Here is a 17729-nt window from a genome sequence, read left to right as displayed (position 1 = left end):
ACCCTAAGTGAGCTGCCAGTAGTGATGGTGAGGAGGCTAAAAAGCTAATTCCAATGTAACCCTGATATTTGGGGGCTAGCAATCAGAACCCATGCCAGCAAGTTCAGTGTACATTCTTGATAACCTATAATTAAGTCACTACCTCCTTCCCAGAAACTGGTCTTGCAGAACCTGTTACAGAAGCCATAAAACTGGGAACAATGCACTGCCCTGGAGTGAAGGTTATTAACACTGGCTCCAGGCCAGACCACCAGGTATGGCCTGGAGAACCCCAACACCTGGGGGCCTTCTTGCAAGGCCTGCGAAAAGGGACCGAAAGCATAATCCGTATTTGCGGGACAAAGACCACAGGGAGATATAAAGAGAAGCCCCCTGCATCTTACTTTACTCAGATTTGGGAAGTTATTCCCTGCGTCCACCGGCATATTAAACAGTGTCCCTCCTTTTCTTTAAAGCGTCGCTTGGTTTTTCTTTGGTCTTCTGCAACAACGGTAGAAAAATTTTTTTGCCTTTCAACTTTGTAGGCTGAAATAATTTTAGACTTACAGAAGAGTTGCAAAACTAGTATCCTTTGGTATCCACAGAGGATTGGTTCTAGGACCCCCGCAGATAGATATCCAAATCCATGGATGCTCAAGTTCCTTATAGAAATGGTTTATGATTTGTATAGAACTTATGCAAATACTCCCATATACTTTAAATCATCTCTATATTACTTATAATGCCTAATACAATGTAAATGCTATGTAAGTAGTTGTTATACTGTATTGCAGTGATGGCGAACCTTTTGAGCTCGGCGGCGTGTCAGCATTTTGAAAAACCCTAACTTAAACTCTGGTGCCGTGTCACATATAGAAATTTTTTGATATTTGCAACCATAGTAAAACAAAGACTTATATTTTTGATATTTATTTTATATATTTAAATGCCATTTAACAAAGAAAAATCAACCAAAAAAATGAGTTCGCCATCACTGCTGTATTGTGTAGGGTATAATGACAAGGAAAAACAAGTCTGAACATGTTCAGTACAGACGCAACCATCATAGGCCTAACTACATAGAATATGTCAGCAACAACGTAACCCCCCCCCTCCCCAAATATTTTTAACTTGTGTTGGTTGAATCCTTGAATGTGGAACTTGTGGGTACAGAGGGATGACTGTACATAGAGTTCCCATATATCTTTTACCCAGCTTTTCCTGATGTTAACATTTTACACAACCATGAAACAATGATCAAAACTGTAAAACAGGGGCGGGACTTTTGAGGGAAAGCAGAATAGGGAGGGCTATGGATGTCCACAAATCCTTCAACAGACAGATCATTTTTATTTGTTTGATATGTTGGAATTCCACATGGGACTTTGTTAAAACAAAATGATCCTATTGCAAGAAATTTAGAAACCATAGATCTAGGAAGAGGGGTAGTTAGACTGACCTCTACTCCTAGAATTTTGTGCTTTTGGTAATTACTTCACTTGTCAAATAGAGGGTAAATGTGTTTGGTAAAGGCATTTTTTAATATAACACATATTTTGTGGCACATATACTTTTTGATGTTATTGTTTCTTGATCTCTTCAGACCTATCCTGCCTCTGGTGGGGTCTTTATACTTGTTTTATCCCCAGCACCAAACAATTCCTGGACCAATGTCTATACTTAATTAATATTTGTTCATTGAATTAAATTGGCATGCTCATCCTTTTCTCATTTTTTCACATGGCTTGCTCCTTACTCATATAACTGCTCAGACCTTCCATGGCCACCCTAACTAAAATAACATTCCTTCTCTTTTTCTTTTTACCCTGTGCTATTTTTTTTCTTTTAATTCAGAGTACTTTTCTCTACCTGAAAGATGACCTGTTTGTCAATGTATTTGTTAAAAGTATATGGTCTGTCTTTTACTAATAGTAAGCTTCTTGAGGACAATGACTGTCTTTTGTTGAATCCTTATGCTAGGATGGTATCTAGCACATGGGAGTTTACATAAAACTGTTAAAAGAGTGAATGAATGAATGCAGACATGGCCACCTGTACTTTGAAGATATACATAGTCAACTTCAGCAAGCTTCACTTACACATCTTTGAATTTACAGTTTGCATATATAAAAACCAGCGGTTTGACTATTTTTAAAATCAGATCATTGTATTTATAAATTTCCTCATGTCTTTCACTGACGTTGAAAAATTGTGATTTAATCTCAAATAGTGATACTGCAGCAGCTAACCCCTTAAGCATATTTTTGAAAGAAAAAGGATAAATCCTATGAAGCGCTGAGCTCTAAGAAGGATAACTACATTCATGATAGTTGTATTGTCATTATTAATTAATGTTATGCAAAGGAGAAAGAATCACCCAGCCCTATCAGTGTCATGGGAATTCCATCACCCCGGTTAATAGGAACTCAGAATCTATTAAATGAATTAAAATCATTCAAAATATTATGCATGTGGGCTTCCCACCATATGACAACTGGGCCATTTTTTAGGGCCTGCTATACACAGAGAAGGATTCAAATGCCCTTGTTATCTGTCTATATGGATGTGAACAAAGCACCTGATGTATATCTGCTATTTTAAAAACAAAAACTTTTTTTTGTGCACGAAGCTAACAACAGCAACAACAAAAAAAATCCTAATCATGACTCAGTTGTGCAAAGTTTTGGAGAGGGCAGTTTAGAGCCGCTCAGTCTGAAGCGCTATACTTTTGGCACGGTGTTTACAGTTAAAGAGATGGAGACTTCCTAGTCTATACTGAGTGTGGTGGGCAGAATAATGATGCCCAAGGGTGTCATGCCCTTAATCCGTGGAACCTGTGAATATGTTAGATTACATGGTGAAGGGGAATTTAGTTTCACATGAAGTTAATATTGCTAACCATCTGACCTTACAATGGGGAGATTGTCCTGGATTATCTGAGGGCCCAAGGTAATCACAGTGTCTTTAAAAGTGAAAGAGGGAGGCAGAAGAAGTGTCAGAGTGTATTGATAGGAGAAAAACCAACCATTGCTGGCTTTGAAGTTGGAAGAAGGTCATGAGCCAAAGAATGTGGGCAGACTCGAACATGCAGGAAAACAGCCTCTTCTGCTAAAGCCTCCAGAAAAGAACACAGCTTTGGTTTTAGCCTAGTAAGACCCATTTTCAACCTCTGGTGTCCAGAACTGTTAAAGTAATAGATTTGTGTTGTTTTAAGCCGTTGAGTTGTAATTTTGTTACAGTAGCAATAGGGAACTAAGGTACTGAGTCTCATTCATACCCCTCTGAGACCTTCTACAATCTGATCCCACCCAACCTACCCAATTTTCTCTCTTTCTTATCCAACTTTTGCTCTTCTGCACCAGCGAGGCCAGTTTCCTCCTTCCACTTACCCTATATCGCTTCTACTCCCTAGCTCTTGGTGCTTATGTGTGTTTCTATGATTGGGAAAGGATTTCTTCCTCTTGCTGGAATGAATCTGTGTGGACATGGTTTCTTCTTCCTGTCAACTGCTACGAAGCTTGATTGCCCTGATCTTCACATGCTCAGATGTTAAAAGATTTCAACCAAAATGAACTGAATTTCTTCCATGTGCCAGCACTGATGTCATGAAAATGAGGAAGATAAAAAGGCTTACTTTTGCCCTAGCCAGTGTGGCTCAGCTGGTTGAGTATTGCCCCTTGCACCAAAAGTTTGCTGGTTCCATTCTCAGTCAAGGCACTTGCTTGGGTTGTGGGTTCAGTTCCCAAGAGGGGGCATGTAGGAGGCAGCCAATTAATGTTTCTCTCTCACATTGATGTTTCTCTCTCTCCCTCTCCCTTTCTCTCTCTGAAATTGATAAAAACATATATTAAAAAGGTTTATTTTTATTGACGCACATCAACCAGTTGAAGAGATATATACAGAAGCAGTTACAAAACAGCATGCCATCTACACTAATAAAAGAGAAACATGGTAATTGGCGTACGACCACTACCCTTCCCATTGGCTAATCAGCATATCCTTATGCAAATTAACTGTCAGCCAAGATGGCGGCCGGCAGCCAGGCAGCTGGAAGCGAACATGAGGCTTGCTTCAGTGACTGCAGACTCCAACGTTCCCCGCCTCACTTGCCGGCCTCTGAGTTGCAACTCTAAGCAACTATGTACTATGTTGCAAATAAGAAGCTAAACAAAACCCTAGAAACCAGCTTTCAGCCTGCCGGGATCTCAGAGCTGAAGTTATACATTGTTTCAATTATAGAATGGCAAACAAACCAGATACGAAGCCTCAGAGCTAGAGCCAGAGCTAAAGCTGGCCCAGAATAAAATAAAAAAAGAGAAAAAAAAGGAGCGGTTGGGAGCTTCAGTCAACAACCGCCAGCCTGAAAGCAGCCCTCAGCCCCTCACCCAGACTGGCCAGGCACCCCAGTGGGGACCCCCACCCTGAAGGGGGTGTGACCAGCGGCAAACAGCAATCATCCCCTCATCCAGGCTGGCCAGGCACCCCAGTGGGGACCCCCACCCTGAAGGGGGTGTGACCAGCTGCAAACAGCCATCATCCCCTCATCCAGGCTGGCCAGGCACCCCAGTGGGGACCCCCACCCTGAAGGGGGTGTGACCAGCTGCAAACAGCCATCATCCCCTCATCCAGGCTGGCCAGGCACCCCAGTGGGGACCCCCACCCTGAAGGGTGTGTGACCAGCTGCAAACAGCCATCATCCCCTCATCCAGGCTGGCCAGGCACCCCAGTGGGGACCCCCACCCTGAAGGGTGTGTGACCAGCTGCAAACAGCCATCATCCCCTCATCCAGGCTGGCCAGGCACCCCAGTGGGGACCCCCACCCTGAAGGGTGTGTGACCAGCTGCAAACAGCCATCATCCCCTCATCCAGGCTGGCCAGGCACCCCAGTGGGGACCCCCACCCTGAAGGGTGTGTGACCAGCTGCAAACAGCCATCATCCCCTCATCCAGGCTGGCCAGGCACCCCAGTGGGGACCCCCACCCTGAAGGGTGTGTGACCAGCTGCAAACAGCCATCATCCCCTCATCCAGGCTGGCCAGGCACCCCAGTGGGGACCCCCACCCTGAAGGGGGTGTGACCAGCTGCAAACAGCCATCATCCCCTCATCCAGGCTGGCCAGGCACCCCAGTGGGGACCCCCACCCTGAAGGGGGTGTGACCAGCTGCAAACAGCCATCATCCCCTCATCCAGGCTGGCCAGGCACCCCAGTGGGGACCCCCACCCTGAAGGGGGTGTGACCAGCTGCAAACAGCCATCATCCCCTCATCCAGGCTGGCCAGGCACCCCAGTGGGGACCCCCACCCTGAAGGGGGTGTGACCAGCTGCAAACAGCCATCATCCCCTCATCCAGGCTGGCCAGGCACCCCAGTGGGGACCCCCACCCTGAAGGGGGTGTGACCAGCTGCAAACAGCCATCATCCCCTCATCCAGGCTGGCCAGGCACCCCAGTGGGGACCCCCACCCTGAAGGGGGTGTGACCAGATGCAAACCCCCCCCCCAGTGCACAAATTTTTGTGCACCGGGCCTCTAGTCTACTATAACTGAAGTTTGTTTAGAGTTATGAAGGCATGGAGGGGAAGGAATGACTAAGTGCTTCATGGGGCACACATGAGGACGACAGGTTAGGTTTAGGTAAAACTTCTCAGGTAAGGGAACATGTGGGCTGACTCATGAACGACGAGGCAGTGAAAACATCCAAAGCCTCTGCTTCATTTATGCTCTAGGAACACTCCATAAATGTCAGAACAAGTTTTAATATTTTTTAAAAATATATTTTTACTAGTGACCTGGCACACGGATTCATGCACATTGAAAGAAAATTAATTAGAAGGTGGCTGGCGGGGCGGGACTGGGCAGTATGGGTCGGACATGCCCTGGAGTAAACCTTTTGCGGTCCCTCCCCAGCTGGCCACACCTGGGGTGGCGTGGTGGCTCGAAGGGCGTCTGCAGAGTGAGTGGGGTCCCTCTGGCAGGTGGGGTCTCTCAGTCTGGCCCGTGGGGATTGGGCTGAAACCGGCTCTCTGACAACCCCTGAGGGGTCCCAGAGTGCGAGAGGGCACTCTGCAAAGTTGCTGTCGTATAAGGTGTTGAACGCAAATGTAAGTGTGCAGTAAACCAGATTTGTGGGGAGCCTGAACTCAGGCCCTGTTCCTCACAACTCAGTCCCTGGTCCCAGAACTCAGTCCCTGTTCCTAGAACTCAGTCCTTGGTCCTAGAACTCAGTCCCTGGTTGCAGAACTCAGTCCCTGTTCGGGTGCCACTTGTGCTACGCCGGCACGACCAAGGGTGATCCCGAGTGGGGGTGATGAAAGGATTAAGAAAAGACAGACAAGAGAATGAGAGCTGGGTCTCGGTGGGACGCTGCCCCTCTGATGGAGAGAGACAGCAACCACACCCACAAGCCGTGTCTTTATTTTATAGCAGATGCCACGAGGCAAAGTAGGGACGTGATCAAGATGTTTACAGCATTCTCGTGGGTTTCAGTCCCACTCAACTACATGCACCTGAATTGTGCTGGGAGGGCTGCCATCCAAGCTGGGACTTGCATGTGGCAATGAGAGGACTGTGCCCTCTCAGTAGTCCAAGGCTTGAACCTGTCCAAAACACTCTGGCCGCGCCCCACACAGATTCAGGGATGATAGTGTCCCAGCAACAACATAACCCACGACCAAAGGTGGAATCATGAGGCCCCGTGAGGAATCAGGATCCCTCCTCTCTGGTTTCGGGGTGTGTCACCCAAAAACCGCCCCTGCCAAGTCACTGCAGCTTGGCAGCTCCTGCGTTGAGTGTCTGCCCCCTGGTGGTCAGTGCACATCATAGTGACCGGTTGGATGGTCAGACACTTAGCATATTAGCCTTTTATATACCAGTATATGGATTGATTTCAGAGAGGAAGGGAGAGGGAGAGAGAGATAGAAACATCAATGATGAGAGAGAATCATGGTTCAGCTGCCTCTTGCATGCTCCCCACTGGAGATTAGCCTGCAACTGAGACATATGCCCTGACTGGGAATCGAACTGCAACTTCCTAGTTCATAGGCTGACACTCAAACACAGCCATGCTGGCCAGGAATACATTTTAAGATATTTGCTTTATCTTTGGAAATAATACTTGGCAAGATCTAACTAAAGTACAGAATAAAGATGGTAACAGGACCCACAGAGACAGATATGGTGTCCCAGCAAGGCTTTCAGAGGGCACCGATCTACCCTGGCCAGTGCAGCAGTCCCTGAGTCATCATGTATGCAAGCACATCAAGAGTAAATGAAGTGATTTTAACAACATTAACATACTGATTGCGTTAAATGCACTGCTTGTTCAACAATTCTTCAATAGACTAAAAAATATTTAATTAAAGTAACAAGAAACCAAAAACATTTCTTATTCATGATACTACAAAAATATGTTTCTCATGCCTTCAACTAATAGTTTTTATGTTGCTGAGTCTCAAATATATCTATCTCTAGTCATTAATTCTCACTTTTACTCTAGTCCCTGATTGAAAACCTCTTACAGAACATTTCTAATGAGAAGTTCTATTATCACATCAGTGTTTACATATCTAAAACCAAATTAATATTATTCAGGAACCCCAGTAATCTCTCCCCAAATTTCAATTTCTGTTATCAATATCATCAATGTTATTTGTCCCTAAGATTTTCCATACTGAGAACAAGTAATAGCAGAAAATATTCTGGAATAGTTGTTAGGATTTGGGGATGTAGTTTAGAATCTGCCACTCACATTACATAATTTTGGTTAATTCACATAACCTTCAGGATCTGTTTTCTCATGTTCAAAATGAAGGGCCTGGACTGGAAGCTAGATGACTCACTCATTTATTTAACAAACATGTTTTCAACGTCTGTGATGTCAAGTCATTAACAGAGCCTGGTATGGGAATATGATGTTGACCAAGCCAGCACAGATCCTGGCATCCCATACCTCTTCTCTGAATGTTTCTTGCATCAATCTATCATTAAGCCCCATTGATTCTGTGCTCACAGTGTCTCTGATTGGGCCTTTACTTCTGTCCCCTGAGGCTATCACTTTGGCTCTCACTGCCTTGGGCTGGGGTCCCTGCTGGAGCCTCCTCCCTGTCTCTCTCAATCTCCCCACACTAGGCCATGCTGCACAGTGCATTCTTGTCAGGTGACTCTCTTCCTCAAGAATCAAATGCTTTCTAGTGCATCTTGTAAATGATGACTGATTTTGTAAACTGTTGTCAAGGGTCTTCTGTAATTTGTCCTTTCTTCATGTCTCATTTTATTTGTTTTCCAGCCTGAAACTCATTTTTTGTCTGGTCAGTCTCTTCATGCTTCCCCAAACACAGCTCACATCTGTATCTCTGCACTGGCTGAGTCTCTGGTCCTTGTATACTTCTCTGAACTCACTTCCCAACCAACCCCAATCCTATGAGGCTCAGTGCAAAGCATATATTCTCTAGGAAGGCTTCCCCAGAATCCCATTCCCACTCCCTCATTTCTCTTCCAAGGGCCTCTACTCTGTTTTTTGTATGTTTTGGATATTTGGCTGCAGAATATTGTAGCATTCTCATTTGTTAAACGTGTAGGTCTTACAGCTTTAATATGTTTGGGAGCTCTTTAAGCACAGGTACTGCATCAGACATTTCTTTTATGGCCCAGCCCAGGTCCAGGAACGGGAGAGTCAAGGTTAAGACTGAATTCCTAAATCTGGCTGCCTGAGTTTTGAACATGGTTTCATCTTTTCCTAGCTGTGTGACCATAAGAAATTTACTTATCCTCTCTGAGCTTCCATTTTCTTATTTGTAAATTTGGGACAACAGTATTAACTGCCTCAAATACTACTTGTTAGTATTAGTAGAGGGTTTAGAACAGATCTTGATATATAGTGAGTGCTCAAGAAGTGTTAGCTACTATTATTTCATTGGACTGTTGTTAGAATTAAATGAGACAATTGATGTAAAATCCTCAGCACAGTGGTTGGCCTGTAGTAAGTATTCAGTAGATATTAGCTTTGTTACTATTATTACATTTAATAGGGTGAAGAGACTTTGTGGAAAAGAAAATGGCATGGTCATAATTATTGTCAAATATTTAAAAGTTATGAGGAAGCATTATAATGATGTCTATTTTTTAAAGATGAAGAAACTGAGGTTTAAAGAGGTTTAAGTAACTTGATGAGGTCAGGCATCTAGGAAGTGATGGGAGCAGATTAAACAAACAGGAAGCCCGACTGCAGAATTTGTGTCTTTTAAACCATTATCCTTAAGCTTCTGCTCCTGAACTAGGCAGTGTGGGGGAAATTTTGATCTGGTAGTGAAAACAAACATGGAATTTGAATTCATACAGTCCTGGTTCCCATCCTGGCTTTACCACTTACCTGGGCAGGATATTCAATCCTTCAGAGGTTATGTTTCCTTATCTGTAAGATGGGGACAATAATACCTCCTTTGTATGATTGTGGTGGGAATTAAGAGGTAACATAAGTAAAGCTCCCAGCACAAGTGCTGGCCTTTGCAGGTATTCAGTACATTCTCTATTCCTTCTTCTTTCTCTCCCTCTTGAAAATTTGAGCTAAATTTTATACTTTTTAGTGTGTTTAATTAGTCTGTATTGTGAATTAAAATGCAAGGTTGAGACCAGATAAGCAGCTTGTAAGAGTCAGTATTGCATTGACCTGACTTTGTGTTATAAATAACCAAACATGACTGGTATTCGTGACATGTGAACACCTGGCACAACTTATTCACCACCACTGTCAAAGCAGTGTTTCTAATTAGGTGGAGTTCTTTCTACAAGCTGTGGCACGTTCCAGTGGGGAAAGTCTTTTGCCAAGCAGGTGGGGTGAGTAAAGAATTTGAGATTGCAAATATAGTCTGAGTTGAGGATCCAGTTGTGCATGTGAGGAACAGAGAATGCCTGGACTCTGAGCAGGCATTTCGGTGAGCCTTCTGAAGGTCATAGCTCTCTTTGACAAGCACGCCCCTAGAATTTTCCTTGGATTGTTTTATTTTAGCCTTTGGACTGAGTTGGTGATGACACAATCTGTGGTTGAAAATAGCATGAATAATTAGGTTAGAGGCAACATTAATGTCCCAAGATGTTAATACAGCCAGCTAGCAGGAATTCACAGATAGGAAGTCCCTTCCCAAACTTGAATCCTCAGTAGGTACAAGTTGTATGATACGTTTCAACAGCCAGTAAGAGAAAACATCCACCTCTTGCACATGCTGTAACCTTCAAGTAGGCAGTACACAGGCTACACTTTCCTTTTCTTCCTTTTAAAATTTTAATCAAGACGTGTTACCTTACACAGAGCGGATGATGTCCTGCAGCTTCACTGCTCCCTCTGAGGGGCAACTGCTGACGAGTACAGCCAGCGCGACAGCGCCTTGGGTTTCCATGTGCTCTCCTATTCTGTTTCCCACCTGGCTCTCATTTCAAAGACTCTACATAATACAAATCTATCCCATTTCATGGGACTAATTTAGCAGTAAAATTATCTTCTAAATTTGTCCTGGTTAATAATTTGAATCAACATATTTTAAATATTTCACATCTGTGATAGAATGAAAGTACTTAGTCGTTAAGAATAAAACATTCAAAATAGCTACATAAGAAAAATGTGAATGATTTTATCAGAGATTAGATTAAACAATAGAACTCTGAACTTAGTCTAAGTTCAGATCCTGGCCCAGCCACGTTGAGCAGGCTACTTGTCTGAGTGTCATAGGACAATCATGAGGATAAAACGAGAGAATATCTAGAAAGCCATGACCTAGAGTATCTCTCAATAAGTGTAAGCTATTTTTATTATTGTTAACATCAGTATTACAAAGGTTAGAGTCTCCAAGGGGGAGATGAGATGGCATTTAAAAAGCCACTAAACTTGAAGCTGACTAAGCATGTCCTTTTGAAGAAACGTGCTTACCTGAAAAAAAAAAAGGTTGTATGGAGAGCTTTGGACTCTTTTTGTGTCCTTTGAATGGCTAGGAGAACCACAGAGGGGAAAAGGAGTGGGAAAAGTTGGTTGATGGTATTGTCACCTCAATAATCCTACACTTGTAGTTCAGTGAAAAGATGACACCATGCTCCAACACCTGCTTCTTCACAATATCGGTGGGGATTCCATCTATCTTTTCATCCATCCATCCATCCATCCATCCACCCATTATTCACCAATTCACCCATGCAAGCATTTATTGATCACCTACTATATTTCAGGAACTAAGAATTTTGCTGAGGCTACAAAGATGAACAAAACCAAGTTCCATCCCTAAGGCATTTATTGACTATTAGGGGAGACAGATATAAAAACAAATTATTTTAAGGCATTTACCAACTACTTGGGGAGACATATGAAAACAAATGGTTTTATGGCATTTACCAACCAGTAGGGAAGACAGATATGATAACAAGTGGTTTAAAAAGCAGTAATAGGGCAGCCCTGGCAGGTACTGCTCAGTGGTTGGAATGTTGGCCCATACACCAAAGGGCCTAGGGTTCAATTCCTGATCAAGGGTAAATGCCTGGGTTGCAGGTTTGATCCCCAGCCCCAGTCAGGGCACATGTGGGAGGCAACCAATCAATGTGTTTCTCTCACATTAATGTTTCTCTCTCTCTCCTCCTCCCTCCCTTCCCGTCCACTCTCTCTGATAAGCAGTGGAAAAAATATCCTCAGGTGAGGATTAACAACAACAACAAAAATAAATAAATGAACAAAAAATAATAGGGGAACATACAATGCCAAGGGAACTCCAAGGAATATATTGTCTTTATTTGGCTTTTACTGAATTCTAATAAGTTTGAAAATATCAATACATCATTGTAGTACTGACAATTTTTGAGAGGGGAAAAAAAGGAGATACTTCCACTTCAAATGTGCTCATCTATTATATGACACATTCTGACTTCAGAAATGAGAATGGTTGAAAACTTTGTACCTTGCCCTTAAGACAATGCAGACATTGGAAGACAGGGTTCTGAAGGAATATCTCAGAACAATGTTCCAATGTACTTTTCTATTGAGAGGCATGTAAAGATTTAGGGAAGGTCTTGCTGGGACTTAGCTTCCTCAAGTATCAAAGATGGCAATTCCTGGTGGGTGAGGATTCAAAACGTGGCACAAAGGAGGGTGGTAATTTAGTATACGGCTGAGAGTAGGTGGAGCCCTGAGTGATGGGCCTGAATTCTCCACTTTCCCAGTCATAGTGAGAGTCTCAGAGGCTGAAAGAAGCAGCTCAGACCTTGTCCCAGGCCCTTCCCTCTGTCCTCCAAACAAGGGCCCTGAGCCCCAGTTTAGGAAGTCAGTGTCTCAGAAAAGAGTCATTGATTAAAAGCCTTCCCCTGTGGAGAGGCTTGGAAAAGCCATGGTTCAAAGTCTTTGAGATGAGCCAACCACTGGGCTCCTACTGGGAGGTCATCAGTGCCAGAGGGTCATATATGGTTACTTTTGAAAAGATACATCCTTGTTGACTTCAAAATAAATAAAACTTCAAAGGTGATAATCCAGCACTTGTAGAGATGGCTGTGTCTTTATGAACTGTGGACAGAAGCTGAAACAGGAAGGAGTCAGGTAATTTTCGGGACAATAGATTAAACCTATGAGTGTGTTGTTGATTTCAGTGTAACTATGGCACCAATGAATAGGTCTCAAGTCTTCTGAAGTATGAGAAGCACCATGACTTAGTGGAGAAAACAGGAACTTTGGGTAAATGAGCGTATTAAAACCATGAGAACAGTATTTACCTCGGTGGTTATTGTGAATAATAAATTATGTGATGTGACCCAAAATAATGCCTGGCAAGAAAAGAATTTACTTTTAGAGTTTCCCTGCTTGATATGGTAGCCAGTCATTAAATAATTCTTCAGTGATTCATTCTCAGGGCATAACAATAATGAATCTTTGTTCAATGTTTACTTATGTGCCAGATTATACTGATTCCTTTAGACATGTTTTCTCATTCACTCTTTATATTAAGCCTTTGGGATAACAGCACTATCCCTATTTTATGGATGGATAAGATAACTGAGGCTCAGAAGGTTCAGAAATTTACCCAAGTTCAGAGTTAGTATCAGAACTAGGATTCCCTCCTACGTGGTCTGACTTGAGCACATGTGTCTAGCCACAGTGCTATTTTATATGTGAACTTGGTAAGTGAGAACACCCAGAACTGTGGCATTCTCTCCTGTACTTGTGAGGACCACTGCAGGCTCTGGTCAAGTGAGCACTGAAGGGAACAGGGTACCATCTGGCATCTGATGGGTTTATAGGTTTGTGAACATTAGGCACATAATTCTAGGCAATGAATTAGGATTTCCATAGACTGGCAAGGGGCTGTATTCTGTGACTTTCAGTGTAGTGTGAAAGGCAGGCAGAGGTAAGATCATAGAAGGACTGTCCACAATCACACACATGGTGGCTACCATGCAACTAGAAAGTTTGGGGAAACGTGTTGTTGTTGAGATCCTTCACTATTCGAACTCAGTGAGTGAAAGGAGAGATACTGTTGTTAGTGATATCTCACATGTACCCACAGGCTGCTGAAGTTTTATTATATGGTTTTTATTACACTAACTAGTGGCCTGGTGCACAGATTCATGCACATTGAAAGGAAATTAATTAGGAGAAATATTTTAATATTGCTATTCGCCCTTTTTCTATAATAGAAGTGTCAGCGATGAAAGAAAATTAGTAAAATGTATATGAAAATAATATATAAATTGATTAATAAATAAGCAATAACAATATGATATAACAACAAAGACATATGAAACAACAAAAACATGATATAAAAACATTGACAAAAACAATGACTGATAAATTGATTAAACTTATTCTAATATCTCCCTGTATACCACATTAAGAGTAAAAACACTTTGAGAGTGCTTGACTAATTTCCCTTGTGATGAAGTATTTACAACTTTAATTTTAATATCACACGCTCTTTGAACTCGAGAGAAAGCAACCTATAACTGACCATGTCCGAAAACGGGTTCAGGTAGGAATATTTCTACTCTGTCTAGAGTTTGTCTTTGTGATTTATTAATAGTCATCGCAAATGCTGGCATCACGGGAAATTATCTTTGAATTAATTTAAATGGGAGGCCAGTGTCAGATGGGGACAAATCAATTCTTGGAATCAGAATAACCTTTCCTTCCACAGATCCTGTTAATACTTCATCTTCAATAATGTTAGGTCGCAATCTTTTGATAATAAATCTAGTACCATTACAAAGACCCTACTTACTATTAAGATTTCTCAGTAGCATGATGATTGCACCTACTTTCAATTTTAATTTATGACATGGCATTTCCAAAGGAGTAATACTATTAAGAAATTCGATGGGAGCTATATATGTATCGTGCATGTGCAAGTCAACATTTATTTTTAAATTGCCAGTGCGCATTATATGTACTGGCTAGCCGGTCGGTCGGTTGGACGGATGGTCAGTCAGTTAGCCTTTTATGTATGTAGACTAGAGGTCCAGTGCACGGATTCGTGCACTGGTGGGGAGGCATGGCCTGCGGGGATCAGCTCGCTGTGGGAGCACTGCTCATCCCAGTCAGCTGAGCGGTGCTCTCAATGTGGGAGTGCACTGACCACCAGGGGGCAGCTTCTGTGTTGAGCATCTGCCCCCTAGTGGTCAGTGCGTGTCATAGCGACTGGTCGACTAGTTGTTCTGGTTGTTCCACTGTTTGGTTGCTGGGCTTTTATATATATACATTGTTTTCAACAGTATGAAGGTTCTGTCCTCACTATGCAGACTGGTGAGAATGGTAGGTTCTGGAACTCAAGGAGGCCGATTCACTCTGTCTGTGTAGCCTCAGGATGTCACAGTGGCCTCAAGTAGTTGCTTTTATTGAGACAATGTTCTTAAAAATTTCTTATGGTTTTGCAAAGCCCTGGACTTTAGTTTGAGACACAGACTCAGTTTGTTTCCTTTTCCTGAACTAGAGATTATCATAGTTATGTTTAATGGTACCACAGACATACCTGATCAGACATATTAATCATCTTACTTAGGCTTTCCACCCTGCTGAATATTGGGTAAGATATAAAGGAAGTGGAGCCCTATCCAGTTTGGCTCAGTGGATAGAGAGTTGACCTTCGGACCGAAGTATTCCAGCTTTGATTCTGGTCAAGAGCATGTACCTCAGTTGCAGGCTCCTCCCGGCCCAACCCCGGCCCAGGGCACGTGCAGGAGGCAACCAATTGATGTGCTTTTCTCACATTGATGTTTCTCTCTGTCTTTCCTTCTCTCTTTCACTCTCTCTAAAAATCAATGGAAAAATATCCTCCGGATAAGATTTAAAAATAAAGAAAGAAAAATAAATAAATAAATAAATAAATAAATAAAGGAAGTGGAAGCCCCACTCCTGTCCTCAAGGATATTTTAATTTTGATTAAAGAGGAAAACAAAAGAGCACTAGCTAAGATTAATTGCTCTTTTAAGGATTTAGATCACATCTAGCAAAACGGAGTTAATTGAAACATGAGGAAACTCATGAAGTTCTACTGACAAAATTATTTCAACATTTACAGGTCTGAACACTTGACATTTGGATGTGAGCCTAACTGAATCGTTATGAACAGAGAATGATGATTAATAACTATTTCTCCAAAGAGGTTGAAATGTTTAGGAGAAATGAAACAAGGCTTTTAAAAAATTTTAACACATTTACTAATAGACTAGACAAGGGGATAAATAATACATGCTACAGCCCAACCAGCATGGCCTCAGTGGTTGGGTGTTGACCAATAAACCAGAAGGTCTCAGTTTGATTATCTGTCAGGGCACATGCTTGGGTTGCAGGCTCGATCCCTAGTGTGGGCGTGCAGGAGGCATCCAATCAGTGATTCTCTCTCATCATTGATGTTTGTTTCTATCTCTCCCTCTCCTTTCCTCTCTGAAATCAATAAAAAATATATTAAAAAATAATATGTTCTACAAGCAGTCATCAAAACCCATTCATGATAATGAAAAGCAAATGGTGTTGGGTTTTCTCTATGTCACCAAAGAGAAGTCATTTGATGTCTTTGAACTCAGGTAAAACTTTTTAATTATTGAAATCTTATTATTTTCCATGCATTTGCTAAGAGATTTACACATGTCAAATCATTCAGTTCTTACTATAATCCTGTGAGGTAGATGCTATTATAATCTACAGTTAATCCTAGGGAAATGAAAGCTCAGAGAGGTAAATAAACTTGCTCAAATATGTTCAGCTACTAAACTGACAAACCCAGAGTTCAAACCCTTGAGTCTCTGACTCCAAAGCTAATACCTTTATCTACTCCTCCCATCTATTTTATGAGGATGGTGGTTGGGAGTAATGTGGGATTTTTGCATGCAGCAAGTCTCAGAGATGGTTTTCCAAAATTATTGCCAATGAAGATTTAATGTGACTTATTTGGAGGAGACTAAAGCTGTTTCTCTGGTCAGCATTAGCTCCCTTGCAAACATCCCCCAGATACAGGTGTTAAAGCTGATGCCTTGTGCTCAGCCAGATGTGGTGGATGGAGGGGACTCAACTCCAGAAGTAGAACCAGTGAGGGATTGAGGACGATGGTGGTGCAGTGATGGACTGTTTAGCCAGCCACCTCTCCTCTTGTGTGCTGTGGTCTTTTCATGCTGTGGTCTTTTCAGCTCTGATGGATTAATTCTTTGGCCAGAAGTATTTCTCAGCCTCTGGTATTTCTTAATTCAGTGGAATATTTCATGAGCTTCAGAGTTAGAGGCATAATCAACATGTCTCAAAATCAGTTCCCTTCTTCAGAGGCTACGGACTGGTTTGTTTACCTTTGGATTCTGTGGATTAAGTACTGTATCAAACAGTTCCTTGGATTTTTTTTTTAATTCTGTGCTTCTCTCTCTATTTGCCCTTCTAATTGTTCTGTCATACCCTCTAATGTATTCCTTTCTCCTCTTTGTTCTGGCCTTGTTTCCTGGTGACCTCTGAGAAATGGTGTTGAGTGATTTTGTCTGCACCATCTCGTAAACCAGGACCCTGTACTGAGCTGATTTCCTCGTGACTTCTTGAGTGAAGACGTGCTGCAAATGCTAAGTATACGTGCTGGTGTTTGACGAGGCTTCCAATCTGCATACTTGAAACCAGCAGTCCTTGGGCTCTCATGGTACACACTGGTATTCAGGGATGAATACAAATCAGACCTTCATATTCTTCAAGAGGTGTCAGCATTCATGAAAGTTGAATATGAGTGAGCGACTCTTATTTTTATAATTTCATTTAAATAATATAATTTATTACCATAAATTTACATGTTACTCTACTGCAGATTAAGCCACACCAGGCTGAGCTCCAAGCACAATATCCCTTGTGAATATTGTTCTTTTCATAGAGGCTCTTATGAGGGACATAGATGGTGTTTTACATTTTAAGAAGTAATTTATTTTCAGAGCATTCAGGGACTTAACCACTGTGATTATTTGCCCAGTCTTCCCAAGATTCCACAGAGCAGGCCATGTTGAGCTGGCTGGGATAGTGCAGTTCATTTATCTATTCAGTGCATACTCATTGAATACCTCCCTGTTCTAGGCCCTGCTGAGTGTTAGACTTGTGGGGAGAGTGGGATTGGATCAGATCGATGCTTTGACCGTAGAATGTGTCACTTGACTCTACACCAAAGAGCGCAGGTGTCCAGAAGTGAAACCACTTAGCAGTCGACACAAGGGAAAATTTCTCCTCATGAAGTGGCAGATTGGACACTGGAAAGAGGGACTGATGACTGAAGTAAAACAGCC

The sequence above is a fragment of the Myotis brandtii genome, unplaced genomic scaffold (assembly GCF_000412655.1).
Source record: "Myotis brandtii unplaced genomic scaffold, ASM41265v1 scaffold53, whole genome shotgun sequence".
NCBI classification, from domain to species: domain Eukaryota; kingdom Metazoa; phylum Chordata; class Mammalia; order Chiroptera; family Vespertilionidae; genus Myotis; species Myotis brandtii.
Note: the sequence above shows the minus strand (reverse complement) of the source record.